The sequence below is a fragment of the Lactuca serriola genome, chromosome 7, assembly GCF_051521515.1.
Source record: "Lactuca serriola cultivar US96UC23 chromosome 7, Lser_US96UC23_V15, whole genome shotgun sequence".
Taxonomy (NCBI): Eukaryota; Viridiplantae; Streptophyta; class Magnoliopsida; order Asterales; family Asteraceae; genus Lactuca; species Lactuca serriola.
In genome coordinates this window covers 11,832,934-11,854,902 of record NC_136414.1, presented here as the reverse complement: position 1 = coordinate 11,854,902, position 21,969 = coordinate 11,832,934, and the positions used below count along the sequence as shown (strand labels likewise).

General features: G+C 38.8%; 1 non-coding gene across 1 annotated transcript; it reads right to left on the bottom strand.

Annotated features, from left to right (window-relative positions):
* Window positions 1-17,682: 17,682 nt before the first annotated feature.
* LOC145065110 (small nucleolar RNA R71) lies at window positions 17,683-17,789 on the bottom strand. Its single transcript, XR_013688261.1, has one exon. It is a non-coding gene; the product is annotated as a small nucleolar RNA R71 (small nucleolar RNA).
* Between the last annotated feature and the right edge of the window lie 4,180 nt (window positions 17,790-21,969).

Sequence of the window (21,969 nt, the reverse complement as noted above, 5' to 3'; positions counted from 1 at the left end):
TACAAGTTAAACATTACAGTTATCATATCAATCACATGTGATTGATAACCCGCATGCACAAGGAATTACCACACTGTAAACTGTTTTACCAAGTAGGATACTATAAATGGTTTTTTTTCAAAAGGTTTTCACCTGTTCAAAACTCTTACTTATACTGTTTTCAAAGTTCATTTTAAACTGGTTTATGAAAAGTTTCCAAAGAATTTCTAAAGTTTTTCAAACTTATTTTACCAAAGAACACCAAGTTGTGATTTGCTCAAGTATAAAGGTTTTCTTCCATGTTTTGATACTCCCTCTTAGTTTAAACTCCTACATAATAACGCTTTCACTTTGTGACGCGTTTATACTTGTTATTGCCTTTATTTCGCTTATACATGTAGTCGCTTATACCTGTTAGACGCTCTTACTTCACCTGTTGTCGCTTCCACTTCGTGATACACTTATATTTGGTACGCTTATAATTCAGGATTCGGTTATTCCACACTGTACTCTTATACTTCACGATTCGGTTATTCCACACTGTACACTTATACTTCACGATTCGGTTATTCCACACTGTATGCTTATACTTCACGATTCGGTTATTCCACACTGTAGGCTTATACTTCACGATTCAGTTATTCCACACTGTTCGTTTACAATTCACGATTTGGTTATTCCACACGATTTGGTTATACATCACGATTTGGTTATACTTCACGATATGTTTCCACTTGTTACACACTCAACCGTAGTTAGATGTATTCATGTGCTTGTATAGATGCATATAAATAATGATTGAAGGACTTAGGAAGGCTTGTCCGCCCTATTTCCTTTTCTTCTTTGAGATGTGGTCTGGTGGGATCGGATGTCCGTCCGAAGGTCATTTGATTCATTAGTTATATATTATGTATACAAGCATAGACATATAGGTTTGCTTTAGTCAGTTTACTTATGAATCTCTACCTCTAGTTCAACACTTATATTGGAAACCCACTACCCACTATTTGGGATGCATCTTCGGGACACGACCTTCTCCGTCGTCTAGTTGGTAACCAGAGTCTCCTGTAGGAGACCGGACATTGTGTGTATAGATCTATACGGGATTGACAACCCCGCACCTTGACTGCTAGCTACAGTCCACGGCCTACCAAGCCAAGGGGTGACAAATGTCACATTTTATAGACGCTTGTAGGGCGTCAGGTACTCTAGTGTCGGTTAGTATGGTTACGAGTATCCCAGGTTACCTTATAATTCATGGCCTTAAGGTAACGGTATTTTACCAGCAATTTACACTATATGCTAGGGATCCACTCTCAGAGTCACACTGTTTTTTTTACCTTGCTAGCTGTATCTTTCATTTGATACTGTCTGGGGTCTGTATTCTTTGTTTTAGACCTTGCTAGCTGTATCTTTCATTTGATACTGTCTGGGGTCTGTATCCTCTGTTTTTAGACCTTGCTAGCCGTACCTTTCATTTGGTACCGTTTGGGGTCTGTGTCTCTTTTGTTAGAGTAAGTCAGGTGTGTCGTTCGTTCGATACTCTCCTGGAGTCTATGATTCCTCTTGCCTTAGTCAGCAGTCTTCACTGCTGAGGCATATGCTATTTTCCCTGATTTCTCCTGCTTTCTTTAATAATCAAATTCTGTATTTTGATAGTGATAGCGATTAAGGGAAAACTACTTTTTACCACATAACTCCGTCCAGTCTTGGTAGAAGACTGCTTTTATTAAAGAAAATATAGGATTTTCTGGAAAAGACACTAATTTAATGGATACTCTAAGACTACCACTTTTATTAAAGTTATTTGAATAAAATGACACTAAATACTTATGAACTCACTAGCATATTTAAAAATGATGATACTCGCTTTTCAAATAACTTGTATTCTCAGGTCATCTTTAGACAGGTACATTCCAGGAGCTGTTGATGAAGATAGCTTAGTACCAAGCTGTGCTTATTCTATTACTTGTATTACCTTGGTGTATTGTAATGTAAACCATGTAGAACTATTACTATTAATGCAATGTTTTGTTGTACTTTGATTACTATAATGCATGTGTTGTGATACTTGACATGACGTCATCCACCCTAGAACGTTTCCGCCGTTCCGGTTTTGGGGTGTGACAAAGACTCCATATTTAATTAGTTCCTTTTGATCACTAAATTAGTTCTAAATTAATTCTTGATCAATACTAATTAAATAATATGATTCCATATTAATATATTAGAACTTATAATATATTAATATAAATCATAAACATACTATTCTCAAAAGACTCTCCATATAAATTGTTCCGGTGAAGTGCAACCCAAATGTACCATTCCAAATCGGGTCAAGCACATACCAATTATAATTATGGACTCAGACAATAATCCAATAGTCTCCCACTTGGATAAGTCTAAAAGTATTATTGCGTAAGACTCCAAAACCCGACTTGCAATCGTAGCTCTTAAAGCCGCTGTCGAACTCTGATCTTAGTCAATGACTTGTCCATTAGATAAGGGATCATATATTCCTCCATTATAGATATCATAAAAGTCTTCGGATGTTGAGCATTACCGTCAAACCTGGGCAGTTATGTAATCGTAAGCTGGAATAAATGTAACCTGGTCAACTACATTTATTCGAGATGCGATGAACGTGTGCTTGGGAGTGATGGTGGTGTTGCAACAGGTCTGAAACTTACCAACTAGGAATGCTAGAGCCAAACATAAAGTTTAAAAATACTATAGGAGTATTTTGGAATACTAAAAGATTCACACTAATCCCAGAACCATATTCAGAAGATAAGAACCAAACAAGAAATTAAAATACCATAGGGGTATTTTAGGATCCATAACTAACCTTGTGTGAAGAACTAAAAAGATCCTGATTGATATACCTACAATTACAGAGGGTGTGCTCCAAAGGTTATATATAATAAGGATCCCATAGGTTAAGAATGTGTGGTTTTGCCCTACTTCCTTTTCCTTGTTTGGATGTGGATATAGGGTAGTATCACATATTCGAAGTCCTATCGGATCTAAGCTATATATGATTTGTATACCCTGTGTAATCGTAGCAGGACTCAATATGGATCATCCAGTGAAATGTTAATAATCTTTTAGGATTCTTTAGATATTTCCATTCTCGCACGAACCCTGTAGACAACCCTATCCACTTCAGTGCTTGACATAAGAGTTGATGCAGACCCAGAAGAGGTTCATTGAGAAGATTTCATGTTCGGAAATAAATGAACTGGGTTGAGACTATTGAATTCACCAAGTGCCTATATCTTTTTGGGGACATCGGTGAGAAATTCGCCTAAACTTCTGAAATTTCCAGTCATCCATCATGAAGTGATGACACCCAGAGTTGGATTCGGAGGTAAGGCGAAATAGAAATTCAATATGTCTTCAAAAGAGAAGAACCCTAGGTAACTACCCGAAGGAAACCAACGCCGATTTCCAGTCAAAGATACGAGGCAGGCAGAGGGAGCCAGTACATGGAACCCGAGAAGTGTCATTTCCTCGTGTTTGTCACACTAATACACCCATAAAATGATACAAATTTAGTGAGTTAGTGGTTACACTACTCACACTATGTGTTAGGTAAAATCGTCGTTTCCTGTTGCCAGTTACACAATTAGAGCGGATCCGCACACCTCTATTGAGGTTGTTTAGCCATAAGTCTTCATGAGCCACTCTTTCCGCGGTTTCGTTCCGAACTATTATCAAATCTTTCCAGGTCGGAGAGTGAAACCTTCCTAGTATAAAGGTAACGTAGTAGGAACGACTCACATCTTATGGCCTTTTTCTGATATTCATACTCCTACCTTGTACATCAGGACTACATCATAGGGATGTAGGTCGACACTCAGACAACCAGTACCCGAGGCACGGGAAAAATTTACGCCTAATACAGTCAGGGCAGATATGTCCAGGGTTAGCCGTCGTGTCTCATTATCATGTATTCTTTCCGTGTAGGAAAATCATGCCACCAAAGAAGCGTAACCAGTCCGCAAGCAAGAAACCTACTCTCCCCTAAATACCCAGCCACCCAAGAACCTCAACCGAATCCACTAAAGAGAAAACTCAAGATCGAGGAGGGAGGTACCTCGGCTCAAGGACCTTCCGAAGGGCAACGAGCTGAGGCAGTCAATACCCCTGTCAATCCTTCCCTCCTGACTTCAAGAAGACCATACCTAGGAAACCTTCCCCACTGCAGTAAGTGCAGTTACCACCATCATGGTGGTTGTCGGGAACTCTATTGTGCTTGGTGCAACATGAAGGGGCATACTGCTTGCATATGCAGAACTCCGGTGGAGCGTATTGCATCAATCACCAATGTGACGACATGCCTAGTTTGTTGTCTATGTGGTGAGATTGGACACTTCAAAAGGGATTGCCCAACTGAAGGGAACAACAAAGACACAGGAGGAGCCTAACTCTACTACTTAAGGAGAAGCGTCAAGGAACCCGGTAGATTTTGGTACGTCTCTCGATCTTAGATAACTAACGCAAAACATCAAAAGGCTAATTCAAATGTAAATACTTCCCCATTAAGGCGAAAGTCGCAGAACTATTATAAAATTTAAAATTCATTAGGTAAAACTATAATGGCTAAACGTATGCGTTACTGCCATGTATAGTTAAGATGGATAGACCTAGAGTGAGTGAATGCCGCCTCATTTCCTGTTCCTCGTTTGGTTGTGGATTTAAGGCGGAGTCGCTCAGTCAACAGTCCTCCCCACCTTAACTATACATGACTAGTATATGTTAGGCGATTATAGAAATGCCTCGTGAGAATCCATTCATGAAAAGGTACTCTACACAGAAACACTTAGGACTCTCCGCATCGACTCTATCGGTCCGAGTATCCGTGGCAGTGATACACAGGACAAAACCTGAGACGCCTAGAACTTGTGTGCCTGTTCGGCGCATGACTCTATCGATCCTCATTTTATATCATGTCGAAGTATGCTAACTTGAACGACTCTATCGATCATGGTATGACGTAGTGCAACCATGTGTACATCCCTAGTGCTGTGTAAAAAGAACTTTCTCCGTAGCCATGTTGGCAAATAAAGGTTCTTCCGAACCTAAACACAATACAAATAATCAAACCTAATGCGATCCGTCAGTCATCCCTCTTATCTCAAACTTTCCGAAGTACCCGGAAAAGGGTACCACGCGCTGTTGACCGACCCCTCTTAGTCAGATGGAAACCGAAGAGAAAGACACTGCAAGATACTCCAGAAGACAATAACCACCTGAAGCACACTTCGTAGATCCCCCAGAAAGACCCTTCGCACCTCGCACACTAGGTTCGTGAAACCAGAAAATAGAACTCATAGGAATGACCACTATAACCTGGTATAAGCATAAAGGTGGTATATAATTGAGATCAAAAAGATTTAAGATGTGTGTTTCCTCCCTACTCCCTGTTCCTCGTTGGGTGGTGGGTCTGGGGTGGAGTCGCACAACTGAGGATCCTGCCGACCTCAATTATATACAGCTTGCATACACCAAGTATTAGTGGTTAAGCCAATTATGAGCTCTACCACGAACCTCATAGTAAATCCCTTCATCCTATTCCATAAAATAGGAGCTGGAGTCAAGAGAACCACTGCGGGTTGAGCTACTATAATGACCACAGATCTGAAATTGCTGTCATACCGGTTAAGTCCACATAGTAGCTAACACCCTCAGTTAGTAAAGAGATTAAAGTTCCGAGTGATGGGAACCTATAGTCACTAGATTTGACGTAGACCGGGGAAACTCAGAACCTTCAGAAGAGTAGTTGCAGTAGACGTTCGCACTACTCAGGCCCTTCGTCCACCCTGTTACAGACAAGTAGTGCCTATAACCCTCCACCCTCTCGCATCGAGGAAATCGTCGTCGCCTTGTAGACGATAGACTTCATTCTCCGAAGTAAACACTAGAATACCGAGAACCACAGGATAACCTCCACAGCCAAGAATACTTGATCAAAGTGCAAAAGTAGTTGCGTTAAGCCTCATGACCCAGATCCCGAAGAGATTATAGACTTAACACCATCCTTGGTGTTAGTCGAGGGGTTATGCAGGAGCATGTGCTTTCTGCACTAGAATAAACCAAAGTCTTAGAGATTCATCGGACTATTAGGTGTTCCACGAATACTATCTCACGCAGAAATAGTAGAACCACCTCCCGAGGTAGTCCAACACTCGTCTAGTGAAACCCTGTCTCCTCGACCCTAAGGGTTTCCGTTAGAAATATCTCAAGCATCAGAAGTGCAGGTTCATTTTGCACGAGTTTGAGATAGACACTCTATAACAAAAATATACCGTAGTCACCCAACCCATTCGACGACCTAGAAAGCCTCTAAAAGCCAATTGACAGGAAAACGCAAAACCAAGGACAACCCGAGCTTCCTAAGAACCAACCTGAAGGACTACACTACCAGTATGGGAGAGAACGTTAGGAACTTCGGAATGGCGATCACGCCAGTGGTGATCTTACCATCTGAGAATCCTCGCGGAGATTTGGTCCAACCCTCGTCAGACCACTACTACTTTCGGATATTCCACAAGCTTCACACCCGATCGATCCACTTCTTAGACTCGATATATGTTTACCCGACATCACTCTTCGTATCCCACTCATCTTGATAGAGACCATTGAGAACCCTAACCTCGTAGATACACTAGTCGGAACTCGCTAACTACACGAGACGGAAATCCACATCCCGTAGGTGAAGGTTTGTTGGAATGACAAACACAGACCAGAGTTCACTTGGGAATGCGAGGACAAACCGAATAGGAAGTACCCTCCTGCCTCTACCATTCATACCTACTTCCTTTCCTAGACCTGAATTTCGGGACGAAATTCCCTCTAACGGGGGGATGATGTGACAACCCAAAGTTTATTCCGTTACATTACCCCGTTTCCGTTAACAAAATATCCCACGTTATAAAAGTTCCGTTAATTTGAGGACGCAAAATAAATAAATGTTTTATTTATTTATATTCTATGTCGTTATTAGTCGTAATAAAATAAAGTAAAAGCATGTAGATTACATTTCCATTTAATTGGAAAAAGTAAATTTTATTACGACCACTAAATCGGGTGCAACCAAAAGCCCCGTTTAACGACAGTATTGGATAGATTTCCACTGAGCTTCAACTCCAACCCCTATATAAGGGAGAGTAAACTCCATTTCAACCTTTTTACTCTCTCTCTCTCTAAACTCTCTCTCTCTCTCTACAACTTTTTCCCGAGCCAAAAATCGTCCGTTTCGAGCCCCAAACGAGTAGGTAAACTATCCTAACTTGTTATATAGCTTATCTAGCCTACAAATTCGAGTTTAAAACATAAAATAGGGGCAAAATGATGTGTTTACGGCCCAAGAACACTCTTGGACCGTAAACACCATTTAATGGGGTTTTTAAGCCCCCAAACCCCTCCAAATTGCCCCTAAGGCTTGGATACGACTTGTAGGCTTATGGATTCGGAATTAGAACACCTTGAAACGAGTTTTTGAAGGATAAACATGAGTTTAATGCCCAAGAACATGCTTGGGCTGTAAATTCCTCTTCATGGGGAGTAAACTCATATTTGTGTGTTAAGAATGCCCTTAAACACACCAATGGCCTTGCATTAAATTCTAGAATCGACCACCAACAAGCTAGGGACCTTAAACTCAATTAAACCAACTCCATAAGGAGTTCACGGCCATAAACCCCTCATGAAAGGGTACCTGGGCCGTAAACTCCTATGAAGGGGTTAAATGGTGCCCTAAACTCCCCATTTGACTTGGAAAAATACATAGAATTTATTCTCAATCACTTAAGCCCTTAAAACACCCAAGAAAGATGTACTTGGGAGCTTACGGCCGTAAACTCCCATGGTTAGGGCCGTAAACTCCCATTTGGTCCCTTTAAAAGCCTTAAATCGATTCATACCTTTTAGATTTGGACATAGCAAAATTCTACGAACAATATAAGGCCTTTAAACATCCTAGAACACCCTCACCATGATCTTACGGTCATAAACTCATGGGGAGTCGTCCCAGGGCCGTAAAATAAGTGTATAGAGTTTACTCTTGAAGAGTAAACTCCACTCCTAAGTCATTCACACCCTTAGATGTTACCCGGGACACCCCAAACACTTAACCAAAGTGTTTTCCGCTCCTTAGAGTGCGTATACTTGTTAAATTAGTATTAAATGTATTATTGTATGTGAACATATGTTATCATATGTTAAATATGTCACTAAGTGTGTCCAAGTCTTTACTTGACACCGAGCACCCAACCGACACCTCCGTCGGATCCACTTACACCAGGTGAGTTCATACCCCTGAATGAACCTTTTAAATGTTTTTACATGTTTTATAGGGTGGGATACAAGTTAAACATGTCAGTTATCATATCAATCACATGTGATTGATAACCTGCATGCACAAGGATTTACCACACTGTAAATTGTTTTACCAAGTAAGATACTATAAATGGTTTTTTTTTCAAAAGGTTTTCACCTTTTCAAAACTCTTACTTATACTGTTTTATCAAAGTTCATTTTAAACTGGTTTATAAAAAGTTTCCAAAGAATTTCTAAAGGTTTTCAAACTTATTTTACCAAAGAACACCAAGTTGTGATTTTCTCAAGTATAAAGGTTTTTTTCCATGTTTTGATACTCCCTCTTAGTTTAAACTCCTACTTGATAACGCTTTCACTTTGTGACGCGTTTATACTTGTTATTGCCTCTATTTCGCTTATACCTGTAGTCACTTATACCTGTTAGACGCTCTCACTTCACCTGTTGTCGCTTCCACTTCGTGATACACTTATATTTGGTACGCTTATACTTCACGATTCGGTTATTCCACACTGTACGCTAATACTTCACGATTCGGTTATTCCACACTGTACGCTTATACTTCACGATTCGGTTATTCCACACTATAGGCTTATACTTCACGATTCAGTTATTCCACACTGTTCGTTTACACTTCACGATTTGGTTATTCCACACGATTTGGTTATACATCACGATTTGGTTATACTTCACGATATGTTTCCACTTGTTACACACTCAACCGTAGTTAGATGTATGCCTCTGCTTGTATAGATGCATATAAATAATGATTGAAGGACTTAGGAAGGTTTGTCCGGCCTATTTCCTTTTCTTCGTTGAGATGTGGTCTGGTGGGATCGGATGTCCGTCCGAAGGTCGTTTGATTCATTAGTTATATATTATGTATACAAGCATAGACATATAGGTTTGCTTTAGTCAGTTTACTTATGAATCTCTACCTCTAGTTCAACACTTATATTGGAAACCCACTACCCACTATTTGGGATGCATCTTCGGGACACGACCTTCTCCGTCGTCTAGTTGGTAACCAGAGTCTCCTGTAGGAGACCGGACATTGTGTGTATAGATCTATACGGGATTGACACCCCCGCACCCTGACTGCTAGCTACAGTCCACGGCCTACCAAGCCAAGGGGTGACAAATGTCACATTTTATAGACGCTTGTAGGGCGTCAGGTACTCTAGTGTCGGTTAGTATGGTTTCGAGTATCCCAAGTTACCTTATAATTCATGGCCTTAAGGTAACGGTATTTTACCAGCAATTTACACTATATGCTAGGGATCCACTCTCAGAGTCACACTGTTTTTTTTTACCTTGCTAGCTGTATCTTTCATTTGATACTGTCTGGGGTCTGTATTCTTTGTTTTAGACCTTGCTAGCTGTATCTTTCATTTGATACTGTCTGGGGTCTGTATCCTCTGTTTTTAGACCTTGCTAGCCGTACCTTTCATTTGGTACCATTTGGGGTTCGTGTCTCTTTTGTTAGAGTAAGCCAGGTGTGTCGTTCGTTCAATACTCTCCTGGAGTCTATGATTTTTCTTGCCTTAGTCAGCAGTCTTCACTGCTGAGGCATATGCTATTTTCCCTGATTTCTCCTGCTTTCTTTAATAATCAAATTCTGTATTTTGATAGTGATAGCGATTAAGGGAAAACTACTTTTTACCACATAACTCCATCCAGTCTTGGTAGAAGACTGCTTTTATTAAAGAAAATATAGGATTTTCTGGAAAAGACACTAATTTAATGGATACTCTAAGACTACCACTTTTATTAAAGTTATTTGAATAAAATGACACTAAATACTTATGAACTCACTAGCATTTTTAAAAATGATGATACTCGCTTTTCAAATAACTTGTATTCTCAGGTCATCTTTAGACAGGTACATTCCAGGAGCTGTTGATGAAGATAGCTTAGTACCAAGCTGTGCTTACTCTATTACTTGTATTACCTTGGTGTATTGTAATGTAAACCATGTAGAACTATTACTATTAATGCAATGTTTTGTTGTACTTTGATTACTATAATGCATGTGTTGTGATACTTGACATGACGTCATCCACCCCAGAACGTTTCCGCCGTTCCGGTTTTGGGGTGTGACAAAGACTCCATATTTAATTAGTTCCTTTTGATCACTAAATTAGTTCTAAATTAATTCTTGATCAATACTAATTAAATAATATGATTCCATATTAATATATTAGAACTTATAATATATTAATATAAATCATAAACATACTATTCTCAAAAGACTCTCCATATAAATTATTCCGGTGAAGTGCAACCCAAATGTACCATTCCAAATCGGGTCAAGCACATACCAATTATAATTATGGACTCAGACAATAATCCAATAGTCTCCCACTTGGATAAGTCTAAAACTATTATTGCGTAAGACTCCAAAACCCGACTTGCAATAGCTCTTAAAGCCGCTATCGAACTCTGATCTTAGTCAATGACTTGTCCATTAGATAAGGGATCATATATTCCTCCATTCTAGATATCATATGGACTGAGACATGGATTATAATCATTCTCTGTGTCCATTTGTTGTTTCCTGATTTCTTATTTATGACGACCGACTAGTTAAACAAATTAAATCAGTCCAGGCTTGGCGAAGCACTTCGGGTGTCATCTCTAAATCATCGAGGGCCCACAGATATCGCTTTTATCCCTTCAAGGGTAAAATGAATGGATAAAATTCGACTCACATGCTTGTCCTATTACTTGTTGAATCATACATAAAGGCTCATTTTATAACATCGAGTTACCAATGCATTTTCGTACAATCAATGTATAACTAACTCATAGGCAACAACTCATATCTCTAGGTTTGAAGAATATAAGATATTATCGTCTCATGATCACTTGTGATAAAATCCATGAAGTGAGTCAAATGAGTGTGGGTTTTATCCAATACTCAGAACTTGTGAGCACTCATGAATGTTGTAGCAACTCTTGCTATGTCCACTACCTTGGACTTATACAAACCAGCTTCATGACAGTCTTGCCTTAATACCTACTTCCAACGTATTATCGACTGTGGATGGTTTGAACAACTTAGGGGCTCTTTGTTTTTTTGTGAAGATCTGCGCAACCACTTTTGTCTGCACCGCGCAGACAACGCACAAACATATGCCCTCGCAGATTGTTTGTTTTTTGGAAGTGCGCAGATCAGAAAACGTCTGCGCGAGGTCTTCCTGGCGCAGACATGGGCCACTGTCTTCAAAGGTCTTCAGACCTCATTTTAACCTAAACCAAAAAAAAACATGGGCCACTGTGTAGTTTCTTTTTTCTTTCTTTTTTTTTTGTTAAAAATGTATTTTTAATGTTTATGACATGAAATTAAGTTTAAAAAATCAATTTATTTTAACAGCCCGTAGACGTTAAAAACAAACAGTCTTCTTATTACAGACTACAGACATTTGGTCCACCTCTTCTGCCGCAAAGGCTTGCAGATGTGGTCCGCAGACTGCAGACATTTTGACTTCAAAAAAACAAACAACACCTTAGTCATTCAGGAAGAACGGCCTAGTTATTCTGGAAGTCAAAACATGCAAAGTGAAACACAAGAATAATCGAATCCAATATGGTCTCAGAATTTATGAATATAAATAGAACACCTTTTATTTATCACCATATTGATTACACATTATTCATTGCATACTGTTTCAAATTTATCAACTTAATACTGGAATTAAAACAATAGTTGTCCCATGCTCCAAGCATCTACACTATGTTTTCTAAACACTTGTCATGCCATACACCAAGTATGCACACTATGTTTGTCCAAACATTAGTTATGCCACACACCAAGTATGCACACTAAGTTTGTCTATGATCTTTACTTTGTGAAATAGACCGATTGAACATAATTCCAATGATTCTCATTCAACAGTCCCAAATCCTTACCGCAAATGTAACAATTCCAAATTTATACCATTTACCGAAATCTTGTTAGATTTTAAACTTATATGCACTGATCCTCTTGTAATGATTATGCACAAAGTCACAAAGACTTGTCAACAGTCATTACAGAGTATTCCAATGGAGATCAACTCCATGGAAACAAAGTCTCATATTCAAAGTACATTGCTTTGAACATCCTTCTTGCATTAAGTTTTCTAATCTTACACATATTGAATAGTTTCCACCCATGGAGACATTTCCATATTCTCATTTTGACTATCACTTCTGGACAAGAGTTGCCTCCTTTCAGAATATGTCAATATTGTCCTTCCAAAATTAACACTATACTTCCAACTATCACTGAAAAACCAATCTTTGGTAAACCTTAGATTATCCTCGAAAATTGCTTAATCATTTTTGTCATATCCAATTCTAGACCTTTTCCCCTCTAAATGCCCTCAGACATTTGCAAAATTTAGAAAGGATAAATATTATAGCACATGTGATCGATCCTATACCCGAAGCATATGAGACACGATTCATGATGTCTCACATAAAGACATGATTCTAGACCAGTTTGTTGCTACAATATTTTTATTTGCCATGTTTTCATAATTCGACTATGAAGAGGGATGCCGTAATCATAATCAAATTTTGAGAATGCAATATATATATATATATATATATATATATATATATATATATATATATATATATATATATATATATATTATTGACTAAATATGATTAAAATCTCAATCTAAGCTTTTAGAATTGAAATGAAGTATAATTTTCTCTCCCTTAATTATAGCAAAACAACTTTTTCCCAATTGAAACTTTTTGTTTTCTGTAATTAACATTGCTAACTTGCAATACTTATCATAATTATCATGCTCCCACTAACATGATGATTATTAGCATAACACCTATGCTGCCACTAGCTTTGACATGTACTCAGAAATCAGTTGCACTTTTAGAAATCAATACTTTATTGACTTTCTTACCAAAGTTCAGATTTCTAATAGGAGATGCTTTGATAAAACTTTATCAAAATCATACACCTTTCCTTAGATAGCACACATGTGTGTCTACGCAATTTCAGAACTATGAAAAGGGATGCCATAATCATAGTCTCAATTGTTTAGACCTTTTCCATTCCTCACAAGTCCATGTTAGTGTGCCGGTTAACTATACACGCTCCACTAACGACTTTGAGAATGCAAATATCACACTTGCTATCTACTTAAAACCTACTTAGTGAAAGTGCTTCCTCACCATCGTTTTCATGAATCGAAGAGAAACCTTATAGCACTTAGATTTTATGGTGTATGTGTTCCTATCCATGTGAATTTTTTAAAACCATAATCTCAAGACAAGGTTAGTGACAAATCTAAACTCATATGGATTGAACTTGTGCAGTCTTAACTTCTTTCCACCTGGCAGCACAAGGGCCTGCCATTGCTTCCAAGTTGTTATACAACCGATTGAGAACTCTCAGAACTCATATGCAAAGCCAACTTTAACTGGAATGGGCATAGAAATAGGAATGTGTCAACATGATAGGTTATAAACCTCATGTCGTGTGCTAGTGATAAACTACAAGTTTTTTTTCTTAATTAGATCTTGATGTTTTTTTCAAGATCTTTAAGACTCCCACTGTCGTCTTGACATATAAGACTCACTTGTCAAATATTCAAGAGATAGTGCGGATTGTTAATCAAGACAAACACTTCACACAATTAGCCTTAGTTGGTTTTTTTTATCCAAAACATCACAACTTACCAATTTCAAATGTACAAGAGTAGCACACATTTTACTCTTACATTTGAAAAGTGTTATAAACATTTCTTTAAGATATGTCACTCAAGTTACAATCGTGGAGTATGACTCTAAGAATTTTTTTGGAACGAAGTATGACTTATCTTCTATATTTAACCACTTCAACAATTCTTGAGTCCTCTTCTTAGCCATAAGAATGCACTAAGATGTCCTTAGAGGATGAATTGTGATATGGTCTCCAAATCATTAAGATAATAACAAAACATGATACTAAAGCACTCTCCCATCTTTTCAAATTTGAGAAACTTTTATCTTTCTACCTAATTTGATTCTTCTCATTTATTCTGCCATACATTGTAACTTTTCCAATGTTTCAAAATTGTACTTAAACTTGTAAGTATAACCATATTTACTAAACTTTAGTAAATCATGACGAATAGTCTTATCGATCTTTTGTGGTGGACCTGACCAGCACACAACCAAGTGTACCCGATCCCTTTTTTCTTAACTTGACTCACATATACATGTTAACAAGGAATTAGTCTTAATTTTTCCAAAGATGAAAATTCTCATTCATCTTACTATACAACTTGCATGATCCAAGTTTCGGTCCAATTGAAAACGTGGGTGATGAGAATCTTTCCTTATTTTGTAAATTTAGACACTACCACAAATAGTACTTATGAAAAATTTTGTAATTTCCTTACAATGCAAATTTAAATGAAAACTATGATATTACATATTTTCTAGCAATCTATCATAACTCCTAAGTAGTAGCTCAAGAATCCGATCTTCCAAACCATGCGATTTAAATCCATCTTTGCGATCAGATTCAACATACTCTTCCTTTAAGTTTTCTTCCCTTTGCTTGATTCTGCCAGACATCAAAATGTTACCAAGTCACATTTTTGTAGTAAGAATCATCAATAAGGAACTTAACCGACTTAGATAGTGGACTTACCTGAAGTAGAGTCAAACTTTTTGACTTGATCTTCTCTCAGATCTTTTAGGTAGTTAGCGCAGCTTCACAACCAATACCCCTTCCTTTAGCAATAGAACCATATGGACCCTTTGAGAATGGTACACTGGACTATCTCAGACTTGCCTTTCTCGTTACCATTTGGTCAACCGAGTTGACTATGGCCAATCCCTTTCCATTGGGAAGAGAAAACTTTTCTATATATATCCAATGTTACCATTGTCAATGTCCATGATAGTTTAGGAAGTTGATATTCTAATCAAATTTGCTTTACTAGTGCTCCAAATCATTGTTGATTCAGTAGCACCAAGCAAATAGATAAGATCATTAAGAGTCATGTCATACTCTGTTACATAGTAGTCCTTAAAGAACTCACTATATATGTGACTTAGGAAGTGATTGAAGAACTTAGTCAATGATATTGCCATATTTATACCTATTTTTAGGCAATATTTAAGTACTTTTTTATTAATAAGTTGGTAATTTGTTTAGAATAACGGTACTTATGAGCTTAAATGTTATTTGCAGCCAAAAAGAAGACATTTTGAAGAAAAGGGACTAAAAGCGTTAAAGAAAGAAACTTTGGGAATTAAAAGACTAAAAGAGAAGAAAATCTGGAAAAATCGTTCTCACGTCGTGGGAACTTGAAGATTCATGACGTGAGAGTTGGTTCTAGAAGATATGTACGCGGGTGAAGGAATCCTTGACGGGCACGATTCTCTGAAACTCACGACGTGAATATCTTATTATTCACGACGTGAATTTGTGAAAATCAGCAACTATATAAATCCTTGACCATTACGAATAGATGGGACTTTTGGCTAGAGAGAGGAGTTCCAGAAGACGATTGTGAGCAGAGAAAAGTTCTGGGAAGAGGATTTCAACACCAAAAAGAGTGAAGGTCCATAATTTAGTTTATTTTTGTTAATTAAGAACATGTTTCATATCACTTTAATTTGTGTTAGTGTGTTAGTTGCTATGATGAGCAGCTGAATCTAGCTACTCTTGTTTAGTTAGATGAAGCTTCTAACTTATGAATAGCTCAATTTTATGGATTTATTTAGTTGGTAAAATTGCTTGTGTTTGATTTGTATTACCTAGCATGCTTGTGTTTGTTTCTCTAATTGCTTGATTGCATATTCTGTGTAGCTTAGTGACCATTAACTGCATGAACTTGCTTACCTAATGATTTGGTGAACATTGAATTGTTAGAGCTAGGATTGACCAATCTTAGTTAGTAATTAGAATAAATAAACTTAGTTGTGCTAGAGAACGTGTATTGTGACTATAATTGAGTTTATATAACAAATCTTACATAGCATATTTACATTCATAATTAGTTATGTGTTTAATTGTGTGTGAACATACATAGTTTGACATGAATTACTTAAATTGGTAAAGTTAGAACTAAATTACTAATACAATTAAAACCAACTCAATGGTCCATAATCATTAGTTAGCCATAAGGAAGAAGTGGATTCAAACTAGACAAGAGTGTGTTTTTACTTATTGAATTTGAGTTAAGTTCGTCTAATCTTGTAAAATCAGATAAAACCCCCTTTTAAACTTGTTAATAATTAGGTTAATTTAATAGTAAGTAGATTAATTAGTAACACCGTTCCCTGTGATCGACACTCGACTTACCCAAGCTATACTGTAATCCAACTAGGTACACTGCCTATAAGTGCATAGTTAGTTTAAGTTTGTTAGGTTATAAATATTAAAATTAGTGGGTACTTTTGTGCACATCAAGTTTTTAGCGCCGTTGCCGGGGAACGGAACATTTATTAGTTTATTTAGCTGCATTAGATTAATCGACCCTCTTTGTGGAATAAAATCTGCAAAAAGGTTAATTGGTTATTTATTTTTGTTTATTAGCTTAGCTTAGTTGATTAGCATATAACAAAAAAAATTTGTTTTCTGTCACATAATTAACGACGTGAGTTTTGTAAACTCACGACGTGAAAGCTGCAATTTTCAGTTTTTAGTATTTTCTTATTTTAGGTCAGTTTTACGTTTTTAGTTTAGCGAGTTGCAGGAGTTCATGACCAGAGGCTCAAACACACCCTTGGTGCCACCACTTGAAGATCCCGAGTCTGCAATTCACAAGAAAAAGATGCCCTTACAAGAATTAAAGTCAGCTTCTTCAAGGAAGTCGAGAAAGAAGACAGGAGAGTCAAGTTCATCCACGAGGAACAAGAGCAATTTTGAGCACTTGGATCAAATACCCGTCCAAACCAAATCCGAATACGACACTGAGCCGGAATTTGAAGAACATACGAGTGAACCCGAGAACGATCCAAGGAACGAGATGGCAGCAATTGAAGAGATGTCCATGGGAGCTTACAAGAAGCGGATCCGAGAAGATGTGGGTCCCGGTTTAGTCCAACCCGCAATACTTGCCACTGCCACATTCGAGTTGAAGGGGCACATCTTGATTGCATTGAAGGATATCCCATTCTTTGGGAAAGATCATGAAGATGCTTTTAAGCATCTAGATGAAGTCAACGACATTGCGGATTACTTCAATGTCCCAAATGTCAACAGAAACACCGTCTTGCTTAGGATGCTTCCCATCACTTTCAAAGGAGCTGCTAAGAAGTGGTTAAAATCACTTCCACCGGGTACAATTACCACTTGGGCTCAAATGCGTGAGCAATTCCTGGACCAGTTATGCCCGCCATCCAAGATAGCCAAACTCAAGAAGGCAATAGCCAACTTTGAGCAACAGCCGGGGGAGTCATTATACGAAGCATGGGAGCGGTACAAGGGCTTGCTCAGAAATTGCCCTTAGCATGATCTAAATGTGCAACAAGAGATGTCAATCTTCTATGATGGGGTCAACGTTATGACGAGACAACTCCTTGACTCTCAAGGACCGTTGACAAAGAAAAATCCAAGGGAGGTCAAGGAGCTGATTGAAGAATTCGCGAAGCACTCTCGCGAATACCACAACCCTAGGCAAGATGGAATCAAAGGCGGTGGAGGGGCCCAAACTGAAGAAATAGCAGCTGTGATGGCTATGCTGAATAATTTGGATCAAGGGATAACACAAATGGACCAGTCAATACATGCCATAAGAGTGGGTTGCGAGAGATGTAGTGGTCCACACTTGACCAAGGAGTGCAATTTAGATGAGTTTGGGAACAGAAAAACTCAAGTGTGCTACTCGAGTGGGGATAATTTTGATGAGGATTGGAGGAAACTGAAGAAGGAGTGGCTGCCATATGAAGAGTATAAATCAAAAAGAAGAGAAGTATAGGCAAACAGGTCGAGGCTTCTATCAAAAGGAGCAGCCACCAGCCGAGAAGAAACCCGATCTAGAGACCATGTTGATGAAGTTTATGGAAGCTTCGGAAAAGAGACACAATGCCACTGATTCTGCTATTATGGAACAACAAACTTTAATAAAGAATCAGCAAGCCTCCATCCATAACCTTGAAGTTCAAGTTGGTCAACTAGCCACTCTAGTTCATGAGAATTTATCCCCAAAAAATACCGAAACGAAGACCCAATCTCATGTAATGGCCATAGACACTAAAGAAGAAGCCATCTATGAGTTCCTGGAGGCATTGGAAGAAGAACCACAACAGCCCGATACAAAGCTGAAGAAGACCAAGCTTGAAAATCATGAAGCTGCTGAATTCCAGAATTCACGATGTGAACCATATAAGTTCACGACGTGGGCCTGTCATGAACAGAAAAATTATGTAATTGGTTCGGTTTATCAACCGCCTTTTCCTTTTCCTTTCCAAGCTACCCTTAGTCCATTGGAAAGAGAGCATAGAGAGTTTGTCAAGCATGTGAAGGGGATTCCGATTAATACTCCCTTTGTCGAGTCCTTATCCAAAATTTCCGAGCATCAGAAATTACTGCAAGATTTGATAGACACTCGCAAGCAATTAAAGAAGCATTCTAAGGTGGTTCTAAGTGAACAAAGCTCAAAAGCTATGTTGGGAGTGACACTGAAGAAGATGGGAGATCCCGGACGCCTCACTCTTCCGTGTGAATTTAGCAACAAAATGAAGGTTAATGCTTTAGCCGATTCTGGGGCTAGCATTAATTTGATGCCTTATTCATTTTATCACAAGTTAGAAATTCAGAAGATGAAGGCTACAAAAATGACTATGCACATGGAGAACCGTTCAGTGACACAACCCCGGGGCATCATGGAGGATATTTTGGTGAAAATTGGAAAATTTGTTTTTCAAATAGATTTTGTAGTTTTGGATATGAAGGAAGATCCCGATGTTCCAATTATCCTTGGTCGTCCATTGCTTAACACTGCTGGAGCTTTGGTTGATATTCGCGAGTCTAAGCTCACCTTGAGGGTTTGTGATGAAAAAGAAGTTTTTTGGGATAGAAGATGGCTTCCCAGAGGAACATGTTCAAGAAGAGGTGTTCACAATCAATGAAGATAATGAACTAGAAGAACTGGAAAAGCTTATGGGAGAAGAGATCAAGGCAGTTCATCAAGTTAAAAGAACAAAACCAAGAGCATCTGTTCCATTTTTGGTTGAAGTCATAGCTTACAAGAGTCCACCTTCTTGAGTGAGTAAAGAAGATGATGAGATGACAAGTGATGAAGAGGAGATCACTTCAAGAGTGACAAAGCCGGTGGTGAAAGAGGAGGAGGATGCTATGGAGTGCAAAGAAGAAACTAAAGGGACCAAACGCAAGCTTGAAGAAGAGGTCAAAGCTAAAAAAGAGAATTCAAAGAAGGCATACAAAAGGCGAGTTCAAGCTTACAAGAGGCGATTCAAGGAACAAAAGATCCTAGTGGTGGATTCTTCCGAGGACTCGACATAGGAGGCACGAAGTCCAGCTCAAGACTCCAAGAAAAAAGAAGCGCTTCTCGGGAGGCAACCTGAGTTTGGTTTGCAAATTTTTTCTTTTCTTTTTTCTTTTTGCATTTGAGTTTTAAAAGCATAGATCATGTCATCCAACTCTATTAGAACATAATTAAGCACTGAATGTGGGGACCTAAAAATGGAAGTAGTAATAATTGAGAATTTAGTTTAAAGTCAAAATTGATTTTTCCTTCCAGACCATATTCACGACGTGAATCGTGAATGAACCGAGATAAATACTCCATGATATAGTTTAGCCCATTAGACTAACAGACCCAAGATCAGTCGGTGAGTACATTGCCCAATTTTAGCCCAGATGCAATTCACGACGTGAATCATTCAGAATTCACGACGTGGATTTTTGAAAACATGGGACCACAGAATAAAGCCCTAGAAACCAGTGAACACTCATTTTCTTTATTCTTCACGAAGTGGAAGCGGAAATTTGGTCCCCCTTGGTCCCCATTGCTGCGATTTTAGCTAACAACTCTACTAATCTTCCCTGTGCTTACGTAATACTTCCAACAAAGGTAATAATTATTGATTATTAAGTTTAGTTTTTGCTCTAGTAGATGAACTTGGGGTTAGGGTTTGTTAATTGAGTGAAATGACGAAATTAATTCTTCAAACTTCGTAATAATCTTTGAATGTTTATGCTATGTGTTCGGAAGTGGTATAAGAGTAAAACCCATTGATATTTTGACTGGATTTACCCCCCCCTCCCCAGTGTTGCGATTTTGCTTGCTAGGATAGCGAAATCACAACGTGAATCTTAAATGATTCACGACGTGAATCCTGGGGCTGAACAAAATTCTTTGTCCTTTATGTCTAAATTGTGGATTGTTGTTTTGGCTGTGGTTTTTCCTTGTTTTTGCAGAAATGGCACCAAGACGAGACGTACCTCTTGGAATTGCAAGCTTACACCCGTTTTATGAGTTTCCAAACACTACCCCCCGTGAAATTTACACGCGATGGAATACCCGGTTGGGATGGCTCTACAATCGAGAATTTGTTGTTGCTCCTACTATTCAGTGGGCGAGGTAGAGGGAGGTCGGCTTGGTTGACAGGATGTCCCAATATCTCACGAAAATCTTTTTGGGGGACGGATTCCAATTCGTATGCAAAGGGTGGTTCAACCTTTTTAACATCCAGGAGCGTGTGTACAAGGAGCTATGTGTGGAGTTCTTTTCCACGATCACATTTCATGACAATGTCATAGATCCTACTTTTCCGCATGCTTTAGTGTTTCGGTTAGGCGGGCAGTATTGGGAGTGCAGCCTACTGGAGTTTTCTCGCCATATAGGGCTCTATGAAGCTCATGAGACCATCACTCATGAGTTCATTTTGTTTTTGAGGGATGCCACGCGGGTCTATGCTGATGTAGTCTCGGGGCCAGGGTTTTGGAGTAACATTGCTACTGGAGTTTTTAATTTTGGTGTATCGCCAGAGAGCAGCATCAAAAGCCCGATACACCACCCCATCCATCGTTTAATCATTTTCTCCATCCATCACAAACATCACGGTGATAAAGTTACTAAAAGTAACTTGTTCTTTTTATGGTGCATCCTGCAACCTGGTGTTTACTACAATATCCCATATTTCTTGGCTCGGTATTTGGCGGACTATGCGACGAGCGCTCGTCCGGGAAGCCCCATTTGTGGAGGGCATTTTGTTACCCGATTGGCCCGCTCTTATGACCTTCTTGTTCCCGCAATTACTCGTTCCCTAACATGTATTGAGGGGAATGAGTTTAGCATGGGGTATCTAGAAACAATGAGAGTGGTGAAAAATTATGGCACACATTGGGGAATCCTTGGCGATGATGATGATGATGAAGAGGAGCCGGCCGACCAACCTGCGCCATAACCGAGACCGAGGCGCAGGAACGTGAGAGGAACGGGAGACCGCAGGCAGCCAATACACCCACCTGCTTCCATGGTTGGTACGCCTTTTGGGAGTGATATGGATGGTTACTTTGACCAGTTATCGTTGAGTCTCAATTGGATAGGTGGCACTATGGAGAATGTTGTCCGACATCTTGGGGTGGAGCAGCTGCCTCATTTAGGGTATCATTACCCGATTTGCCCACGATGGTCGGAGTTTGGCAGACGCGGAGGTGATGGAGCTGGAAC